The sequence below is a fragment of the Parasteatoda tepidariorum genome, chromosome 2 (assembly GCF_043381705.1).
Source record: "Parasteatoda tepidariorum isolate YZ-2023 chromosome 2, CAS_Ptep_4.0, whole genome shotgun sequence".
NCBI classification, from domain to species: domain Eukaryota; kingdom Metazoa; phylum Arthropoda; class Arachnida; order Araneae; family Theridiidae; genus Parasteatoda; species Parasteatoda tepidariorum.
The window spans coordinates 100,152,824-100,175,344 of record NC_092205.1 but is presented as its reverse complement, the minus strand read 5'-3'; the positions used below and the strand labels follow the sequence as shown (position 1 = coordinate 100,175,344).

General features: G+C 28.9%; 1 long non-coding RNA gene across 1 annotated transcript; it reads left to right on the top strand.

Annotated features, from left to right (window-relative positions):
* The first annotated feature begins 337 nt into the window (after positions 1–337).
* LOC139425036 (uncharacterized) lies at positions 338–19,495 on the top strand. The gene is made up of 2 exons (XR_011636247.1): positions 338–443; positions 19,238–19,495. It is a non-coding gene; the product is annotated as an uncharacterized lncRNA (long non-coding RNA).
* The last annotated feature ends 3,026 nt before the right edge of the window (positions 19,496–22,521 follow it).

Below are 22,521 nucleotides of genomic sequence, written 5' to 3'. Positions count from 1 at the left end.
CTCCCCGGTGATGTAAATTGTTCAACATCATAACATGAAGGGACTCTTTCAGTTTCTTGAAGATTTTAAATCAAATTGTTTTTGCATAAATGAGAATATTGCGTAGAAGAAAATTTAGAGAACGTTGGAGACTGTAACGAACACTAGAAGGGTGGCATACGTAACATACCATAATCTTCTAAATAGTTCAGCTTTTTAACGATTTTAACCATCACTTTTACAAGTCCATTTATTTTAAGATCCTGTAATGAAAGAACACTATATTACCTCCTTATAACATGATCTTACAATTCATAATGATTGCAAAAATCCTTGTTTCTTATTTATAGAGTAGAGAAAGAAAAAAAAACTTCAAAAAAGTGAGGCCATATCCTCTCGAGACCACCATACTGAGTGGTCCAAGGCCATGGTCAAATGCTTTCCTCTACCGTAACTGAATTAATGTACTTTTAATCTTACATTATACCATTAAACATTTAAAAATTTTATGAACAAGTGTACTTGATGAATTATTTTTATTCTTAACTGAAACATTAGTTTAATAATAATCTACTTGAAAACCATTTACTAAATTATATAAGAACGGCNAGTATGAATATGAAGTGTACACCAAATCATTATTTCAAATTTTTTACTGTCAAACCATCAGTTTGAAATGTTTTTTTTTTTTTTAAACTAAAACAATTCTTTTTAAAAGAGATGTAAATTCGTAATTCATTTATTTTTATCTTGATTAAATGCAGTGATTGTAATTACGAGTATTATTATTGTTGTTCTTATGAATTAATTTTTACTTTTCTTATGTGTTACTTTTCCACTTTTACTTTCTTACACGCTACTTTTAATTTTAAGCCTAATTATGTATTATTTTTTTTAAGCGTTAGATGACAGTGCTGAATTTAAAACTTTTTTATGCGTTATATTTATTTTTCTTATTAGATACTTTTAACTTTACTTTTCTTATGTGTTACTTTTTATCACTATGATATTTTACGCTTTTTCTTTATGCGCTATGTTTTAGAGTTCACCTCTTTTATTTCTCTGTGGGTTATTTTTACGTATTTTTCTCTCTTATGATGTTGCTTTTATTTTTTTTCATTGTTCTGTTCTACTCTTTACTCAATAGTTTACGCCTTCCTTTACTCTATATATTTCGAGTTACTTTTCTCTATGCGTTATATTTTTTCGTATATTTTCCGCGTTTACTTTAAAAACTACTTTTATTTTTATTTTGCTTTACTTTCAAAGTTTATATTTTATTAAATAATTGCTTTTTCAGGCATTACTAAATTTTAAGAGTTACTTTTCAATTTAACGAGTTCTCAATTGCACGTTAACTTTTAATTTCTTCTATTTTTTATGCCTTTCTTTTCTTTATGCGTTTTTTACTCGTTTAATCTTCCTATGCGTTACTTTTTAGTTTTATTTTTCTAAGTGGTCCTTTTATTATGTGTTAAATTTTCATGCCTTAGGCGTTGCTTCTGCGCATTTATTTTCCTTTTGCGTTTTTTTTACACATTTCTCAATTTCTTTCTTTACTCTATATTTTTAATGTTGCTCTTATTTAAGCAGCGATTTTCTTACGCATACGCGTTTATTTTAATTATTCGTTATATTCACTCGAATTCGTTTTTCATTACTTACAAATTCTTTCTAAATAACGCATTACTGTTTTATGCTTTTATTTGCAAACTTCATATTTTAAATCTTATATTTTACTTTTTTAATGCGATTCTTTTCCCGTCTTCTGCTTTGATTTATCCTCGTTAACGCGTTCAATTTAGTATGTATTACTTTTATCTTAACGCTTATATCATATTATACGTGTTATTTTTCATTGTTAATATTCTTATGCTTTTACATTCTCCTGATTGTCAATATTCTACTTTGTTTACTTTTCATCATGTGTTATATTTACCCTTCTACTTCACACATTTTTACTCATTACTTTTAAGCGTAGGTATATATTTATGATCTGCTTTACATTTACGCTTTTTAAGTGTTCTTTTTACACGTTTACTTCTTTTATGCGTTATGTTTTACTTTTCTAATGTCTCTTTTCTCATTAAATGCTTTCTAATCAACGCGATTATATTTCTTAGGCCTTATTTTTAACTTTAGTATCCATTATCAGTTTATTCTTCTAATGCGTTATTTTCACTTATATGTGTTGCTCTATTCTTTACGCTTTCTTATATTTTAGGCATTTCCTTTTCTTATCCTTTACCTTTTCACACGTATATATTTTGCACGTTACTTTATTATGCGTTGCTTTAACTAGATTAGTTTAATTCCGCTTTATTATTCTGTGTTATTATTTAAGCATTATTTTTCCTTAAGCGGTACTTTTATCATGCGATATTTTCACTTTTCTGAAGCATTAGATAAAAGAGTTCATTTTTATTTTGCATTCCCTTAACGAGTTTACTCGTTATATGCATTATATACATTCTTCTTCAAAATTTACTTTAAACTATGCTTTACTTTATACGATATTGTATTTTAATAGTTTTTTTTTACTTTACTTAATCTTTTTTACAATATTATATTTCGTATGCTACATTTATATTTTACGTCTTACATTATTTTATATTGCTTTACAGTATTCCATATTTTACTTTATATTTAATGATTTGCTTTACACTTTCCTATCCTATATACTTCTAGCTATCTTACTCTTTATCTGCTTCACGCTTACAAGCATGCTTTACACTTTTTGCTATATTTTATTCATTTACATCACGTTTTACTTTATAATATGTTATACTTTTTTCTATACTTTTCGCTTTTTAAGTTATTTTTTATACGCTTTACTTTACTCATGCTTTACTTTTTACTACTCTTTATTCTTCATTATAACTTCTACTTTTTAATTTATGTTTTCATTTTTACTTTAAGGAGTTAAATATTTAGTAAAGTAAAAAGTGTACTTTATATTTTATACTCATTACTACTATATACAATTCTTATTTTACTCTTTATACTAAATTTTGCACTTTATTTTACTTAAATTTAATTTGATTCACGCACAATTTAATATCGGGATGATTCAGTAAAACATTTATGTCATAAATTCACTAATTTAATATTTTTTAAATGAAAATAAAATCATAATCGAAGATACGACAAATTCTACTTAACTATTTATGACTAAAAAATACATTTATTTTACGCTTTTTACTTTTATATTTTTACCTCATTTTAGAACTATGTCAAAATAAACAAGGTTTAACAGCAGTTCAATAAATTTAATGCTTTGCTACATTGAGATTTATTAAAAAAAAATATTTTACTTGGATAATGTACCATTCTTTATCGAGACATTTCAATTAAACGTTTATTCATTTAATTCTACGGGTGATTGATCTCGAGATGGTTTTATTCTCATTATTAGAAAGCAAAGTTCCCTATCAGGTTATACCATTCTTTATCGAGACATTTCAATTAAACGTTTATTCATTTAATTCTACAGGTGATTGATCTCGAGATGGTTTTATTCTCATTATTAGAAAGCAAAGTTCCCTATCAGGTTATACCATTCTTTATCGAGACATTTCAATTAAACGTTTATTCATTTAATTCTACAGGTGATTGATCTCGAGATGGTTTTATTCTCATTATTAGAAAGCAAAGTTCCCTATCAGGTTCTGCTACAATTAGCATTGTCACTTATAATTCATTGATAAAAAGCAAGTCGCAAGTCTTCGCCAAGATTTTGAACGTTCACAGTAGGGAAATTAATAATTTTACAGGGTGGTTGCAAAATACTGTTACATTACAAAAAAAAGGGAATTAATTTTAATCGTTTGGTAAAACAATTTCTCTCTCACTATTCCGGCGATTGGCGCTTTCTATAAGTGCAGACGATTCTTGATTAAAGCAAAACATTTAGAATAACTTTATTCGTCAATCCCTCCGATTCCATCTTTAAACAGCTTTTCGATTACTGATTTTCTTCAGGTAGAAATCTTCAAACAGTTAAAATCTCTTGGGTTAAATATAACATTTATGTATAGAACTATAAATCTATTTATGGACACTAATAGTTGCAGAGATCGACCCAGGTCTGATCGTTCACATTCATTTCTTACAAAAATGAGCACTTTTAAGAATTCATGAAAAGATACAAAGAAATCCACAGCCCTCTTCTAATAAAAAGGCTGCAGAAGAGAACATGAGTCAAAGAACTATGCAAGTTGTATCAAATTAAGACCTGAGTTTCGGCCCATATCTCAAAAGGAATGTTCCTGGTGTGACAACTACACAAAAATTAAAAAGGTTACAAAAGAGTAAGAAATCGCTGATCCAACAGTAACAAATTGTTGATAGAATAGTCTTATCTGATGAGTAAATATTTTGCACACAACAAAGTTATAATGCTAAAAATAATGTTGTATACTCAGCAACCTCTGTTGCTATAATTGAAAGTTTAAGAACTGTTCAACGCTTTCAGTACAAGAATTCTGCAGTGGTTTGGGCTGCAATATCAAATAACGGAAAACTTTCTTTGAAATTTATCTATAAAGGGGTAAAAATCAATGCTTAATATCACAAAAAGGAAGTATAGGCTACACATTTATTACCACATACTGACAGATTGTATACCAAAAAAGTATGGATATTTTAGCAAGATTCTGCACCGTCACACAACGCCAAAATAACATAGGCTGGGTTCCATGTCAATTGTCTGAAATTTATTAAGCAGGAAGATTGGTCCCCTTCTTCACCAGATCTAAATCCTCTAGACCAGGGGTGTTAAACACGCGGCCCGAGGTGAACATTTTTGTGGCCCAGTCAATATATCAGAAGCAAAGTAAAAATAAAATAGAAATGTGAATTAGAAACGAAACCAGCATATAAAATTATAATATACTTTATTTAAAAAACTATACGGATCATTTTAAATTGTCCGCGCGGAAATGTAAAATTCTAATTGGCTGAAATGGAGTCCGTTTCACACTAAGCTATCAATTAGATAGTACATAATCAGGTTTATTCTATTATAGCGAGGCAAGTTGGTTATCTTGCTCCAAGGTTCTCAATCAATTATGGGATTTGAAACAAAAAATAAGTAAGTTTTTACAAACTATTAATCAGGATACAAGATTGTTCTCCGATCAAATATGGTTGCAAGATTTATCTTTTATAGTTGATATAACCCTAACACTTATCCGATTTAAATTTATTGTTACAAGGCAAGGATCAGATCATTACGAGCATGTTTGACACAATTCAAATATAAACTATTTCTTTGGGAAAGGCAACTGAAAAATAAAGATTTAACGCATTTCCCAACGTGCAACAAAAACAAATCTATTTTAGATGATACTGCAGCGTATCAAAAATACGCAGAAAAAAATTTCAAATCTTAGAACAGAATTTTAAACAAGGTTTAAAGATTTTAATTCTTTGGAAGACAAATTTTGTTTTTCTTCGATTTTCTCAATAAATATATACTCAGTACCCAGTTATATGCAAAGGGAAGTGATTGAGATTCAGTGCGACTCAAATTTGAAAGCAAAATTCATTGAAGTGGGTGTGTCTGAATTTCACGAATATGGTTTGAAAAGCAAGGTTTGAAAATACTCGAAAATTCGCGTATGAAATTATTTCCATGTATGGAAGTACTTATCAGTGAGAGCCAATTATTTTCTGTTATGAATGGAAATAAATCTCCTCTCCGAAACCGTATTAATAACGCTCAGGTTGGGTCAATTTTGGAAGTAGTCTCGGCCAATAAAATTTCTCCCGAAATAGAAAAGATAATAGCAGAGAAGAGATGTCAAGTATCAGGACGTAAACAATAATTTAACTTTATATATGTTTATTACAATTCAAAATAAAAATATTTGTTTCCATGAACATTGATTATTTTTTTTGCGGCCCACCTAAAGTAAAGCATTGTTTATTTGGCCCAAGTTAGCTTTTGTGTTTGAAACCCCTGCTCTAGACTATAGCGTTGGGGGGATTCTAGAGTCTGAAGCGAATGCTGAGCAGCACAGACTCCCTCAAAGCTTCTTTATTGCGTGAATGGAACCCATTACTTCTTAAAATGATTCGGACCGCCATCTGACAATGGCGTGAGAGATTATATTTTATAATCAATAAAGATGGTAGTTGATTTAAATAAAATTTTTTAAGGTAAACTTCCATTTATAGTGTTCATTATATTTGTGAATTTATCAGTTTCTATTTAATATCTATACAACAAAATGATTCGACATTTGTAACACTATTTAGCAGCCACCCTGTTATTTGCATGTATCGCTAATTTTTTTAACGTAATAAAAGCCTTTTCTTTTTAATTGGCTTTAACTTGATTGCAAGGTCTCAAAATGTCTTTTAACGAAAATAACTGTTCTATTGTTTGGGTTTTTGACATATATGTTGTTTTGGATGCAATTTCTTTTTAGTGTATTAATGCTATTAATATATGTCTTTAGTTATATAGCGTATTCTCTTTGTTTTCTTGAAAATTTATATAAATGCTGGTTATTAAACTCTTCTTTTATATTACTTACCTTTAAAAATTTCAGATGTCGAATCATTGTTGAATTTGTACTTCATGAAATTTTCGAAAGCTGAAAAAATATCACATATTTATTATTATTACTTTAATATTTTTGCAACATTATAGGAATCTTTCAAGCATTATGCAAAGACATAAAAATGATTGGGATGTGTGATTTGCTTATTTTTACTGACAAATGGCTGGTGGGATATGAGCCATGCTTGCGTAAGACATTTAAATCACATCATTTTTAAAATAACTTCAAATTTAAAATTAAAGTTGGGCAATAATTGCTGTTAAGTGATTCATAGATCAAGATTTTTAACAGAAGAACAGAAATAATGAATATTCTTCTCAAAAATTTTATAAAATGATGGAAATATCCACTAATTTTACGCTCTGAAAAATTACCTTGTTTATTTGAATTCTGATATTAGGTTACTTCAGGAAGAGCTAAAGTTGGAGCAAGATAATGCGTTATTACTTTCTTACTTAACTGTGCACAGGATCTGATTTGTTTATTTTAGGTGACTAAGCGTCCAGAATTGAATAAAGAAACATGCTTTATTTGAACGGTCCCATATAAGTAGAAATATTTCCACTTTTCGAAGTTTAGGATATTTCTAAAGATAGTTACAAAGGAGTTTTGATTATAAAATATAAAATAAATAACACGTATTTTATTCAATTTACAAATTGTTACAAAATCAAAAATTCATAACTAATTTTAGTTCATTCTTAAAGAGGAGAGTTCAATCTTAAGGGATAGAAAACACTAACCATGAAAAATGCCGACTCAAAATTGTTTATGTTAAAAAAGTTAACAGTTAATAAGTTTATACAGCATTAACTTTTTTTTTCTAATATTATTCTCCTTGGTAATTTTTAATTTGTTTTTGCTCTATTTCTTTACCTGACCATCTGAAAAAAGGTGTCAAACATACTAAGGATGGAACATTTCAGCTTAATATTTTCTGGAAACACGTTGTCTTGAAAAAAAATCGGAAATTCTAAATTTTATCCACTCTATTATTCACTAAACTAAATTATTCATTATTGTTTGTTTTCTCAATTTGACCTTTATGGAAATATAATGCATAACTTTTCTTCTACACGTTCTTAAATTTTGCGAGTTTCGTTTGAGTTACTTTTATGTGCTATTTAATTTCGTGTTAATTTTTTAGACGTTATACTTACGCGTTCTACGTTTTAATTTGTCCCATTACTTGCAAAAATAACGCATAAAAATTAAATTTAACGCACAAGTTTACTTTTCAGATTCATTACTTTTATGTGCCATTGCTCTTATTAATTTTGTGCGTTAGTTTTGTTAAGAGTTACTTTTAAGTGTTTATTTTGATTACTCGTTTTTTTTACTTTTATGCATTTTTTGAGTTATAAATTCTCGCTAATTTTACGCGTTTTTTTTCGTAATGCGTTTTTTTTAAGCGTTTATTTGTTTATGCGCTCTTTTACTTTTTCTGCATTCATTTTACACATTCACTTTAACCAATCTTCAACTCGTTCACATTACCCGAATGTTTTGCATTATCTTGTTATTTTGAGCGTTACTTTTTTTATTTTACACACATTTACTGTACATTTTTAATGTGTTACATTTACGCTCCTTTTCAATTAAATTTTTACACCTCTGCATATTTAAGGTTTATAATTTTTTGAGTGTTACATTTCTTTATGCGTTGCTTTCAAGCGCTTTCTTTAATTTTACGCGTTACTTTTATTTTTATTATTTTAGCGTTTATTTTTTATGCATTACTTTTTCCCCGTATACGTTATACGCACTGTATTTTACGCTTTAACTTTCATTATGCGTTACATTTAAGTCTTCTACGCTTTAATTCGTTGAATTACTTTGTTATGAATTTGCTTTTTCTTATGCTATAATTTATAAACTTTTTATTGAATATTTCATGCGTTTCATTATCTTTTTTCTGCATTTACTTTTCTTACGCGTTACTTGTATTTTTCGCACTACTTTTCTTTTCACTTCAGTTAACACACTTTTTAGTTTACATTTCACTTTTTTTTTAAATTCTTTAGTTTATGCGTAGTGCTTGCCATTAAACTTCAAGCCTTACTTTACTTCATAATTTGCGGTAAAAAGTTTATGGTTCTTTTTATTTGCCCTATTTCATTTTATACTATAACTTTACACTACATTTTACTTTTTTCTCTAATTTATATTTTACGCTTTAATTTACTTTTTCGTTGTACCTTTTACTTAACTCATGTTTCACTTTGCAAGCGCTTTACTTTTCTTTCTACTTAATATTGTAAGCTACATATTTTTTGCTTTATACTTTACCTTAATACTTAATGTTTTTTATTTCACGCTTTACTGTACTTCACACTCACCTTTTTTTTTATACTTAAGATTTTCTTTTATCTTTACTTTTATATTTCATATGTTTCACATTACTCTTCAGAATTTACGTTATACTTTGCGCTTGACTTTATGCTTTACATTATACTTTTTACGTTGCATTTTACTCTTTAGTTTAATTATATACTTTACGCTTCAATTTATGCTTTACTCTATATCTTACGCAGTAATTTATAATTCACGTTTTACTTAACCTTCTAATTTCCACTTGACAAATTTTTAGTTTATTCAATTTTTACATTATGCCTTCCACTTTTTACTTTACGTATTACGTTATTAGTTGTTTTCTTTACATTTTATGAATTAATTTATACTTCACATTCCATTTTACTTAATACATTTATTTATGCTTAGTTTACTTGACGCTTCTATTTTATACTTAACTTTACACTATACTGTATTTTTTACTATATTATATTTTAGAGATTTCCTTACTTTACACTCTACTTTTTCTTTTTACAATATTTTGCCTTTTATAATAATTTCTACTTTACGCATTGCTTTATACTTCAAGTTTTATTTTATTCTCTACAAGATTAAGTTTTTTATAATTTTTGCTTTATATTATTCGATATTTAATTTTATATTTAACGCTTTATTTTACACAGTATATTATACTCTTAACTTGAAATGACCTTTATTTGCTTCACACGTTTCTTAATATTTCACCCATTTTAAAGCTATACTTTCTACTATGCTTTACTTTTTTCTATGTTTCACTTTTTATACTTTCCGATTTTTAATTTCCGCTTTACTTTTTGATTTTACGCTTTCATTTAACCCTTTATTCCTTATTTATGCTCAACTTTCTTTTAAATTAATTTTTGCTTCACTTTATCTCACTCTTTAAGCAATACTTTTATATTATACTTCATATTTTATACGCTTTAACTTTTCCCGATATTTCACATTTCATTACTCTTCATTCTCTGCTATAATTTTTACTAAAAATATTTTAAGTTTTACTTCTATTTACGCTTTTCTTTTTACTATACACATATTCTACATTAAATATTTTGCTTTTTACACCTTATATTTTCACTTTATTGTTTTACGCATTACTGTGCGAAATTTTTATTTTACGCTTTACGTTAAATTTTATGCTTTATTTTATGCTTAACTTATTTTGATTGCGCATCATTTATTATTTGGACGCTTCAGTATAACATTTGCCTCAATAATTCACTAATCCTTTTTCACGCAAAATTAAACCGTATTCGAAGATACAAGAGAATTCCACTCAACTATTTATAAACATAACAGATACAATTAGTTTATTTCACGATATTTAGTTTTATTTCTTTTGTCGAATTTTAGGACTATATCAGAATGGGCAAGGTTCACCCGCATTTCAATACATTTAATTCTTCGATACATTGAGATTTATTTAGTAACTGTTTTATTTTAAATGTATAATGTACTATTTATTATCAAGACATTACAACAATACGTTTATTTATTTAATACTACAGGGGATTATTCTAGAAATGGTTTTATTATCATTATCAGAAAACAGCATCCCCTATCAGGACGCTACAGTTTACATTGTTATTTATAATTCATTTATTAAAATTTTTTAACCTACTTTTTGTAAGTCTACGTGAAGATTTTAAATGCTTTCTACAGCAAAATTAATTATTTTAATTTACTTATATCGTGCATTTTTTTTCCGTAATGAAAGCTCTTATTTTTAAAAAAATGGCTTTAATGGATTAGAATGTCTCAAACATTTTCTAGACGAACATTACCGTTTTTTTTTTTGCTTACATTTTGATAAATATGTTGTCTTCTTGTCGAATATGTGTTAAGCAATTTATTTTTAGTACACGAAATTATGTTTGTTATTAATATATCTCTTTATTTATATTGCGTATTCTTTTTAGTTTCTTGAAAACTTATATAAATGCTTGTTAACACTAAACATACCATAACCGGTCAAATGACCGTTTTAAGAACTTTGGCACTTATCCTCTTATCGTTTTTGAACATTTGACTTCATGACTTTTTCTAACAATTACATACAGTTAATAATCTATTATTATTTTTTTTACATATTTCGTTTGTTTCAAATAATACTTGTCGTATACCTACTGCTACCACAACCGGTCATTTTACCGGGAGAACAATTTATTGCTTTATAGGGTAATCGGATCAGAAATGACGATGCAATTCGTGTTCAACGTATTGCATTCGATGAATTGCACATTTCTGCAAAGACTGTTGCGTAGTGAGTTCCATCAGAATAACTGTGAATTCATATTTCAAGAAAGTACCTAAAATTTCAGATTGGCGTTTTCGTGTAAGAAAAAGTGACAAAATGTTTTGGTAAGTAGCTTACATTTTATGTTGATAGCTTTACTTCATTTCTAACTAACTGTTAGTTTTTAACCAGAAAAATGTCGAAACAATCAAGACAGCACAAGTTCTTAGAGGAAATAATACTAATTATAAGAATAATTATAATTCTTATAATTATAAGAATTATAGAAAAAATAATAATTAGAAGAAACATGTTTGCGGAAAATGTACATTGGAAACACCCTGTATATGTAAAAAATGCTTTGATTAATAAATTAAAAAAAATTATTCTTTGTGTTTATAATACCTAAAAATTGGCACTATACAATTTTGTTTCATTATAATGAAGATTTTTATAAAAATTTATTTCCTTCCTAGCAGCAATACTTAGGTATAGATTAAGTTTTGGCATGTTTAGTGTTAATATGAATACGAAGAATATTAAATTCTTCTTTTTATGACTCACTTTTAAAAAGCTAAGACGCCGACTCTTCGTTGGATTTCTTAACCCTATAGTTTTCGAAAGCTGAAAAAATGCGACATATTGATTAGAATTATATAAATATTGATGCAACACTGTATGTTCCTTTCAAACTTTACGTAAGGACATAACAAGGATGTAGATTTGTGACTTACATACTTTTTCTGACTAGTAGCATGCGGAAGACGAGCAACGCTTACGTAAGGAATTTAATCACATCATTTTTAAAATTTTTCTTTAAATTAAAAATGTAAAGAACAGCCCTTCAAATGCATGTATGACGAAAGGTCATTCTCCAGGTGGGCATAGGAAAAAAATGATTGGGGAAAAGTTACAATCGAAATAACTTCAAAGTTAAAACAAAAGTTAAGCATAAAAAAGGAAAAAGTTGGACAAAAATTGCTTTTATGTTACAATGTTTAAGAATTTCAAAAAATCAGCAAAGATTTCTAAAGAATATTCTTCTCAAATTTTTATAAAATAAATTGAAATAACAAATCCAAATAGTAGATTACTTCAGGAAAAGTGATAATTAGAACAAGGTGGTGCGTTGTTACTTTCTGACGTAATCATTATATGAGATTTGCTAAGTTTTGGAGAAAAGGAGAGAGGGGTGCCCAAAGTTGTAAAAAAGTATACTTTATTTGTACGTCTCCACATAAATCGAAATATTTTCTGTTTCATTCCTAAAGATGGTTCATTAAAGAGACAGGGTGCGTAGCCAAATCCTTCAACGCAAAATAAGCACCTTTTAAATACTTTTCTAGTACTATAAAAATTATTTTGGCATTTCGTTAATGTATAAAGACTTTATATCATCATGATAAAATAACTAGCTTCTGACAAAGAACTCTTTTTCTTGATTATATTAGCCGCCATAATGAGATAGATAGATTTTTTGGTTTGATTTCAGAGGGTGGAAAATGAAATCTGAATTTGAGAATATCTTGCAAAATGTAGCAGAGTTGCAAATGAGAGAGCAAGAATCTCACCGAACCTAGCTCAGTATACGCACATGCGGACCCGCGTATTTCATCAAGCATGTAAAATGATTAACGGTTTCATACGCTACGGACTGACAGTACACCGAAATATATTGTGGTTGAATGAATTGAGAAAACGTTGAATAGAACTATGTGAAAAGCACTCTTTTGCATAATACGTGACGAAAATCGGCATGGTAAAGAAAAAAATTCATTTTCGAAAAGGGAAAATTAAGCACTTTTTAAAAACACCCAATAAAAAACAGCATCTATAAGAGCTTTTAGAAAACAAAAGTCTAAAATAAGCACCTTTAAGTACTTTTTTAAAATGATACGCACCGTGAGAGATTCGTGAAGATGACACGCATTTTATTCAGAACTATCAAAATCCTACAAAATTAGAAATTCATAATTAATTTCAGTTTTTTCGTAAATGGAGAAAATTGAATTTTAAAGGATGGATGACACTAACAATGCAAAATACCTATTAAAAATTTAATTTAACTTTAAAAATGCTTAGATTTAACAAGTTTATATTTTTTTAAATAAATGTTATTCTCCTTGATAATTTGTTAGCTGTTTCTGTACTATTTTCATCCTAACTACTTATATCTAACGAAAAGATATCAAACATTTCAAGAAAGGAATTATTTAAAAAAGTTTAAAATTAATACAAAGTTTAAAATTAAAATTAATACCTTATTCGCTGAGTTAATGACTTAGGCCTCATATTGAAAAGACTATATTGCTGTCACCTAAGTTTTATTTAAAGTAGATAAATATTTTCTTGAACCAAGTTACTTTGAAAGGAATTAGAAATTGCAATTTTTATTTAAAGTTTAAAATAAAATTTGGTTATTTTCTCTATATGGCCTAAAAGTAAAATATAAAAAACGAGAACGTCCTAGATACTAAAATTTTTGTAAATATTTTGGAAGACGTTATTTTTCTTTTCTTTTTGAAGATGATTAAGATCTATTTCTGAATTAGAACACCTTTACCTTTTTTTAAAAAAACAAACTCTTGTGCTCTATTTTGTTAAAAATTTAAAACCTTGTAATAAGGAACAATTATATCAACGAAATGAATTAGCAACGTTGATGTGGGATAATTAATTAATTCGTTTAGAAACATGAAAAAATTTATATAAAAATTAGTAAACAATTTGCAAGAAAGAACTTAAATACTTTTTTTTAAAGGACGTTGAAATTTTTTGTTTTGCTAAGTGGCTGGTAGGGAACCTAAGATCCCAATTTTTAAGATCTGATCAATTAAGCATTTGCTTCTCTCGTGTTGGCTTTTACACATCACCAACTCTAAGCTCTTACAAAGTACAGTTTTATACTTCATTGTCACTCACAGTTCCAGTCATTCATGGCGTGTTTAAATATGTTACTACTAAAAAAAAAATCAAAGGAAATTTCACAATTGATATATTTAAAGGCAATATGTAAGATATTGATTTAATGCCATGATGGCTCAGGCCGGGTTCGAGTTCTCTCCTTCCAATGAGGTAAGCCGGGTTCGAATCCCGACGATGACTGGTCGATTCGAATTCCGCACCCGGCTCGCATCGACCCTACAGTTCGCATTCGTTAATAAATTATGGCATTACAAATTAAAATGCTTATAAAATCTTCAAGGAGATATTAACACAAAACCTATAAACTAGACAAGAACCTATACCAGAGCCGCTATAGCTCAGAGGATACAGCGTTCACCTTTCACTTAGACGAACCGGATTCGAATCCCAGCAAGGCTTGTCGATACGAATCCGCATCCGGCTTCCACCGATCACAGCGCTAACGTAAAATATCCTGAGTGGTAGACGGATCATGGGTTAGAGTCCCTTTGCCGTCAGGCAAACTGTGGGAGGCTTGTGCTCTTCCTCTCCATGTAACGCATGTGCTGGTTAGTTCCCTCAAAAAGTAATCCACGAAGACAAATTTTTCCCACTACTTAACTCAGGAGTTCCCTTGTCCTCTGGATTGGGTTTAAAATTACAAGACTACGGAGTTGAACGTTAGTAGTCGTTTAACACAAAATTGGGTTGGTTGTTCAACGACCCAATTTTAATATAAAATTGTAAAAAAATTCCGCGATGGCTCAGGAAATACAGCACTCTCTTTTCAATGAAGTGAGCCGGGTTCGAATCCCGGCTATGACTGGTAGATTCGAATTCCGCACCAGGGTCGCATCGACCTTAGAGCTTGCGTCCGTTGAAAAAATATTGTATTACAAATTAAAATGCTTATAAAATCTGCAAAAGGATTTTAATACAAAACCTATTATAACTAGACAAGAACCTATACCATTTATGACAAAAAGAAACAAGCCCTGATAGTGATTCCTGAATGATGAAAACACAAGTTTAAAAAATTCACCTCCAAACATTTGTCCCTTCAAGGAAATCGTAAAACCAACGTAAATTTTTGCTTGCCCATCCACAAAACTAGTTTTGACTAAAATAAATTTTAGCCAATTTATTACTTAGAAACTACTATCTTGAACTTAGGACTCAAATGTTTGTCCATTATAGCAAATTATAAGAGCCATCAAAACACAATCAAAGTAAAGTTTACCTTAGTTTTTACCTAGAGACAGAAAGTTTTCACCGAACTAGAATTTAGCCTATTGAACAAAATTTTTCGCCCTATGAAAATCTTCATTAGCCCATCAACCAAAATTAGGTTAAAGAAAAAATAAGCGTAGGATAACTTGTGCCATAGAAATTTGGAATACTGCCTTTAAATATTCATCCATTGAGGGAAATAATTAATTAATTAATTAAATTTTGTTAAGTTACCCACCAATCAAAAAAAGTAAGACCAAAATAAGTTTTGCCTATTTTATTACATAAAAACTGCAAAATTTTGTTGGAAACTTTTGGTGCAACAAAAATTTTCATTATCCCACCTAGTAAAAAATATGGCTAAAACATGTTTTTGAAAATTTTTAATGTAGAAAGAAATTCTGCCGCAAAACATAGGCTCACTTCACAAAATCGTTAGCTTTCCCACCAGAAAAAGTTATGGCCGTTACAAGTTTCTTAAAATGTACTACTTGAAGAGAACGAAACCACAAATTTGAATTACGTCACCAAACGCTTAACTCATTTCAGGAAATCGTTAGCCATTCTAAAAGAAAAAAGTTTTGTAAAATAAGTTTCAGGCCATGTGGTAGAATTTTTTTGAGCTATCTGCGACAAAACTCTCTAGCACTGATATCTTTCAGCAAGATATTTTTAATGATGCTAAAGATATACGTTACTAATTTGAAATAAAGAAAAGGGTTGTTTTTCTAAAAATAAATAAATAAAAAAAACTATATATATATTTTTTAATTAAACGTGAAATTTTTTTTTATTCCAATATTATGGGTGATATTCTCGCATTTTGATGGGGGTGGGGGGAATGCACTAATTATTTCCTTCTTCGCATTTTGTAAATAATCATCACAATAAAAAATAATTACAAATCATGAAATCCGCGTAGTGGCAATTGACGAAAAAAAAAGACAAAATCACGCGAATCGGACGCCTCAAAAAAGGAATTACTCAAATGCGCGTTCCGTCTCGAGATTAGGTTGTTGTAATAAATGATCTCGTACTTAAGAAACTATGGAGAAATCGATAGCAAAAACATCCAAGAAATCGATATTTAAAAACCACTTGAGTATCAATATTAATAACTACCGAAAATACAGTTGAAACAATATATCGATTTACGATACTATCGGAGTAAATCAATAAGTGATTATCTAAATGCATGATACAAATTTCACGTGTAAATTTCTGTAGAAAAAAAACAACAAAATTAAAAAAAAATGTTTTTAACTGCGACACGGCGTCCTGCGATTTAGCCAACTTTCGTCCCAGAAACTGTAAAGTTGAATTTTGAAAAACGTTGTAGGAAATATTTAGCGTTGGTAATCAGACAAAAAGTTCCACTGATGTTACGCCAAAAAATTATGACATAGAAATTAGACAAATTACTAGACTTAAAAATTGACAAAACGTAAGTCCATTGTAGTATCTCTTGACTCCAACTGAAAATAATGGTCTTTTAGTGTCGCATGTTAACAATGCTCATAACAAGACTGTAGGAAATAAACTATCGAGGGTCTTACTTGTCGTAAATTAAAACCAAATTTACACGCGATTTATAAACAAGATGCGTTTGAAGTATTCATAACATAAGTAAATTATGATATAGTAGTAAATTTGAACATTTATCAGACATCGCTCATAACCTTCCGCAAACTTTGCACGAAAAAGTGAGCAAATCATAAATCCTTTTCCGACTTCATGTGCTTTCGTTAGATTTGAAAGGCCTGAAAGTTTATTAAAGCACTAGTATATAATTCTTACCAGAGCTATGATGAATCACATAATACTATTCTTCATCATAAAGACAACATCCTGTCCTATAAAATGCAAAGTAATCAATCAGATATTATTTTAAAAGGCTGATATTTTATTCATATTTTACGACATATATGAGTATGTGGTCACTAATATTTATTTGTTCGAAGAAAAATTTTATTACAGTACTGTTATGCGACTGATTCTCATGAAATACGACATTTGACAGTCTCTTGTTCCGAGATCTAATACTATACTACTAAAAGAACTTTAAAAAAATCAATAGTATTGCTGTTAGCATTTTAAAATGACTTTGCATTAGCATTGACTGCTTTGCATATTTAAAAAATTTAATTGAATTTCAAAATGTCATTTTCCTGGTATGTCACAAATAATATTTCCAATAATAGCCTTCAAAACTTCCCATACATTTTTCAATATCTAATTTTTTCTTATCTCAACCGTCGTAAGCATTTCTGTAATATATGCAAAGGGTATTATTTCCAAAAACTTTGTTGAAGATAATTTTTTCTGTCAATAATTAGTTGGTCACATGAAAATCAGTCATTTTCCTGGCCACTTTTTTTACTAGTTTATAACTAAAATAGATAGAGCCAGCAATCAATATCTTAGGTTAAGAGATTGATTAGATACCATTCTATCAGAACACGTCTTATTGCAGGAATAAAAAACTAACTTTCTCGTTCAAAAAGTTTTACAAGGTGAGTAGCCTTTTAAGTTCTCATTTTCCTGTCTTCTTGAAATCATTAATAACAAAAACTACACAGATTTACCTGAGTTATTTAAAAAAAATCCTGCAGATTCCTGCGGAAAGTAAACGTCTTATGCCGAAATGTTAAATTAAAGTAAAGTTAAATGCTGTAAAATGGGAAATTGTCATCATCCTGGCTTATGAAAGAGAGAACATTGACTCAGTTACCAGAATTTTTTTAAAACAGTGTAATATAAAGAGGGAAAGCAAATATTTACCCAATACCCAGCTTATGTAAGATTGTAATATGCTTGTATGCAATCAAAAATATTTATTCCGGACATATCAACAATAAAAACACTTTTGATTCTTTCTATAGTGGTTGAAAGAATTAATTCAAACAATTCATGGTCCATCTAAAGCAAAGACTTTAGGTTATTTTTTTTTCAAAACACATATTGTTAAAATATAAAGGATAAGTTAAGAACATCACTGTACGATTTAATTCTGTCACAGTCTTTAAACTCTACTTGGGTGCATAAATTAAAGAATGAAATAAAGTTGTAAATAAAATAATTTGAAATATTTTAAATTTAAATATTATAATAAAAAAATTTCCAATGTAATTTATAATAAAATTAATTTTACCGGGTTATTTTAGAACATGGGACAGTAAAAACAGTAAAAGAAAAATAAACTGAGAAAAAAAAACGAGAAGCCGAGTAGAAACGGTATGGGAGAATTAAAAATGATAGAGAGCTCCTTGAAAAAGAAAAACCTGAACGAAACTTAAGGTATGCTCAATGAAAAAATGCAGTCGATAAATTTCATCATCATATCTGGCTAGACAGCCCAGGGTGGGCCAGTGCCTTCCTTTGAATTCGAATCCACTTCTCTCTACTTTTGACACTTGTTCGCCAGTTTTTCTCCTTTAGAGTAAGGAAATCAGTCTCAACTAAATCCAGCCATCTCAGCCTGGGTCTACCTCTTTCGTTAGGGGTTTGTGTAATAGGATTTTCTTTAAATTTGAGTCATCATTCCTTCTGAAAATGTGAGCTGCCCAGTTCATTCGATTTATTTATTTATTCATTTGATAAATTTACTGAAGAAAAAAAAACCATTCTCTTCAAGGGGTCTTATGAATGTACACCAAGTCTTCTCGAAAAAAGATTTTAACTAGCCTCTTCTTTCATAAAATGAGCTGCAACTGCCAATATTAAATGTGACTTTCACATTGGTTCGTTCAACTACTCAAATTTTCGTACCATAGTACCAACTCTTCATTTTGATAATGAATCATATTCACCTGAGCATGGCCCTATTAAAGCTGATTCTGAGAAAATTAAAGTTAATAGTTGGGTGGTTATTCAATTCGAAGATGAATGGTTTCTGGGTAATTGAACTAATTTTTAAACTAACCTATAGTAAAACCTATTTTAAATGATGAAATCAGAAAAATTCCTGAGATTATCATTTTCATTACAGGAGAAGTTTTTGAAGTCGTTCATAAAGATATTAAAGTCAACTTTATTATTCGGACAGGCAAACAGACTGCTAATCACTTCAAGAGGCCCGGGAAAAAAAAGACTGTCAAAATTTCTAAGAATATCATCATTTTAAAAATGTCTGCTCCATACCCAATATCTCCCAGGCATTTTGTTTCTTCTGCAAGCTTCAAGATTAATGAATTTTTTTGTTTTCTTTGCAAATTAAAATGTAGTAAAAATAAAAAATATCCCATTGGGTGTGTTATTCTCTCATTTTTTTTTTATACTCAACTTATTTCTTCAAATTGTTCACTATAATTACTTTTGGAATTTATTTACATAAAAAGTTAAAATTTTCAACTTTGCTCTTTTGAGTTTCTTAAGTTGAGTTACTTACTATTAGCTTAAAATGACTATTTTCTTAACTAAGCTAATATGTCACTTTCCTGGCATTCAAAATTTGGCGAATTGCTATTTTATATTTTGTTCTAGAGCAAATGTCAATAAACTACACTACTGTCTGTAAGATATTAATAAATGTAACTAAATAAATATAGAAAAAAAATTTAGATTTTGAAGACTTTAAATTTGAAAAATTTTTTTTTATAGAATAATCATGTTCTCATATTCTTCTTCATACCTCTGTCAACCAAAGTTAGCCCTCTAAGTATAGGGATGAATTATCAACCGCCACTGGCCACAGAGAGACTCAATATGTTTAAAAAAAAAATTCGATTAAACAATTGCCTGCCATTCACCACTTGACGCTACTTTTTTCCGTCAAAATTGTTGCACCATGTGCTCCAAAATCAGTGATTGTGACTTCTTGTATTACGCAAGAAAGTTGCTTTTTTCTCAGAAACTTTCATTCTACGCATTCTTGTCTTTGCTGATTATAAATGAAATTTGCCTATACCAGCAAGCCTGCTTTGTGAACCCACGCGAATTTTAGAGCAGACGGTGCGTTTCTGGTTTTTCACTGGCGCCATCTATAGCCTAAAATGTGACTTCAAACACACACGTCACAGCCCTTTTAAAGGATGGACCCGCTCATATATCCATAAACAGATCATGATTTTGACCTGAACCAGAGACTGATCTATCTCCAAATCAGTTCCCCCCAGAAGTATGATTTATTATGGAAGCATGGAAGATTTTGTGACCAGACAGATTTAACTTGCACCAGTCAACATTCACTACACAGTTTTCGGCCGGCGGTGATCGAACTGACGGACGTTACAAGATTACTAAATAAGATTTTAATGACGAATAAAACTATTCTTTTTAATCTTCTCTTCTTGCGGAAATACGAAAAATCGAAATTTACAGCGATAAAGGCTTCTTTTGAGAATTAAAAACAATTTATTTACCAGAATTAAATTCTAAATTATTGTTTTTAACGGCGATTTTATTCAGGCACATATTTTAGGAGTTTTTTTTTCTTCTTTTCTTTTGATAGACTTTTTCTATAATCGTTTTTTTTTTAATTTTTTTAATTTTTGGCTTTTTAGTTTTGTTCTAAGAATTAAGAACCATCTTTTGCCGTTTTATCTTTTTCTAAATTTTTTAAACTGTGTTTATATACGGGCACAGTATTTTTAAACTCAGATTCTACTAGAATGTTTTTTTTCTTTGTGGCTAGTTTTACTCGAAATTGTGGTAATATGAAAAACTTAGATTCTCAGAACTGTTTTTTTCCTTGTTATTCTTTATTTGTAATTTTTTGTTTCGGTTTTAATATGATGCGGCATTTTTAAGAGCATTTCTGAAGATTTTTAGTCCTTTATCGCCACTTTTTCCTATATAATGTGGAGAAATAAAAAAAATTTTTTGAACTCAAAACGATCTACATTTCAGTTTGTCTTTTGCTTCTTTCATAACTGTTAGTACTGTTTTTATATCTGTTTTATATTGCTTTTGTTTTATTCCTGTTTATTGTTATTATTTTGCTGAAATTGTGATTCTGATACTTTTTCGGTTTCTTGCTCTTTTTTTATTTTACAATTTCATTTTCTTTTATAAATGCATAAACTTTTGCTTTTTTTATCGCAGTTTTTTTTTAGTATATTAAGTACGCTAACATGAAAGGCGATATTGCGGCGAAAACTTTTAATAAATATAGATGAAAATTAAGTAAAGTATTTTTATATTCTTACATTTCGTTTCACCACTTAATGATTTCAATTCTTTTAATTAACTTAATATTTAGGGACAACCATTATATTTTTTTTCTCTTTATCGTTAAAATTTTTTATAAGCATTGATTACGATAATAAGTTTACATTAAGACGCAGCATTTTGCTTTCTCCAGAAAATTGAGTAATGTTAAAAAAACGAGGTTTACAGTTTTCGAGTACAAGTTAAAAAAACGAGGTTTACAGTTTTCGAGTACACGAAACTTTTGCATATCAGAAATTTGAAAGGTTCTAGCGTATAATTAATATAAAGGTTATGCAGTTTTTACTATAATATGGTTATATGAAGATAGTTGCCTTCAAATTGCAGCTGTTGTATATAGGATCTTTGATCACATTTAAAAGTATTTTCTGTCTATTATACGATACCAACCAACCAACTGTAATATGGATTTCTGATCATCTTTCTTTCTTTTACATGTTTTATTTACAATGATCTATTTATAAGTTTTATGTCAGTTAGGATTCTACTTATTTTTCTTTTTTGAATAATGAAACCCTGAACACATTTATTTTACACTGGATCAGTAATTCAGACGAACTGAATTTCGCTATTAAAGATTCATTTAGAAATCAACTTCATTTCTCACCAAATTTTAATTTATGGTTGATAATATTATGTATATGACATTTTGAGAAATGCGTTACAAAAATAATATGAACAGTTATTTTAATAGTTTTAAATTTTAAATTTCTGAAAAATTGTCCCGATAAAAAAATACTACTTGCTGGTATCAAAGTATTACTAATTTTGTCCTATTTCGCTCAGCAAAAAAAGTTTAAACAAAAAATTACTTTTGGTTAAGTTTTGTCATCGAAATCTAATGTTTGAATATTCCTTAGAAACGTTAACGTATTATAGCAAATAGTTTATCCAAAAGTTTCATAAAGCAAGCCACAAAAAAAGCTACTTGATGACTTATGAAAAAATTTGAACCATGTTTTTTTCTGCTGAAACATTATTTAAATTTTATCTCTGCACACATCTCATGTAATTATCACATGTTATATCTCATTAAGAAAAGAATTCAAAATACTAATAAAAATAAAATTTCCCCCGCCTTAGCTTATTACAGTGTCGTACCTT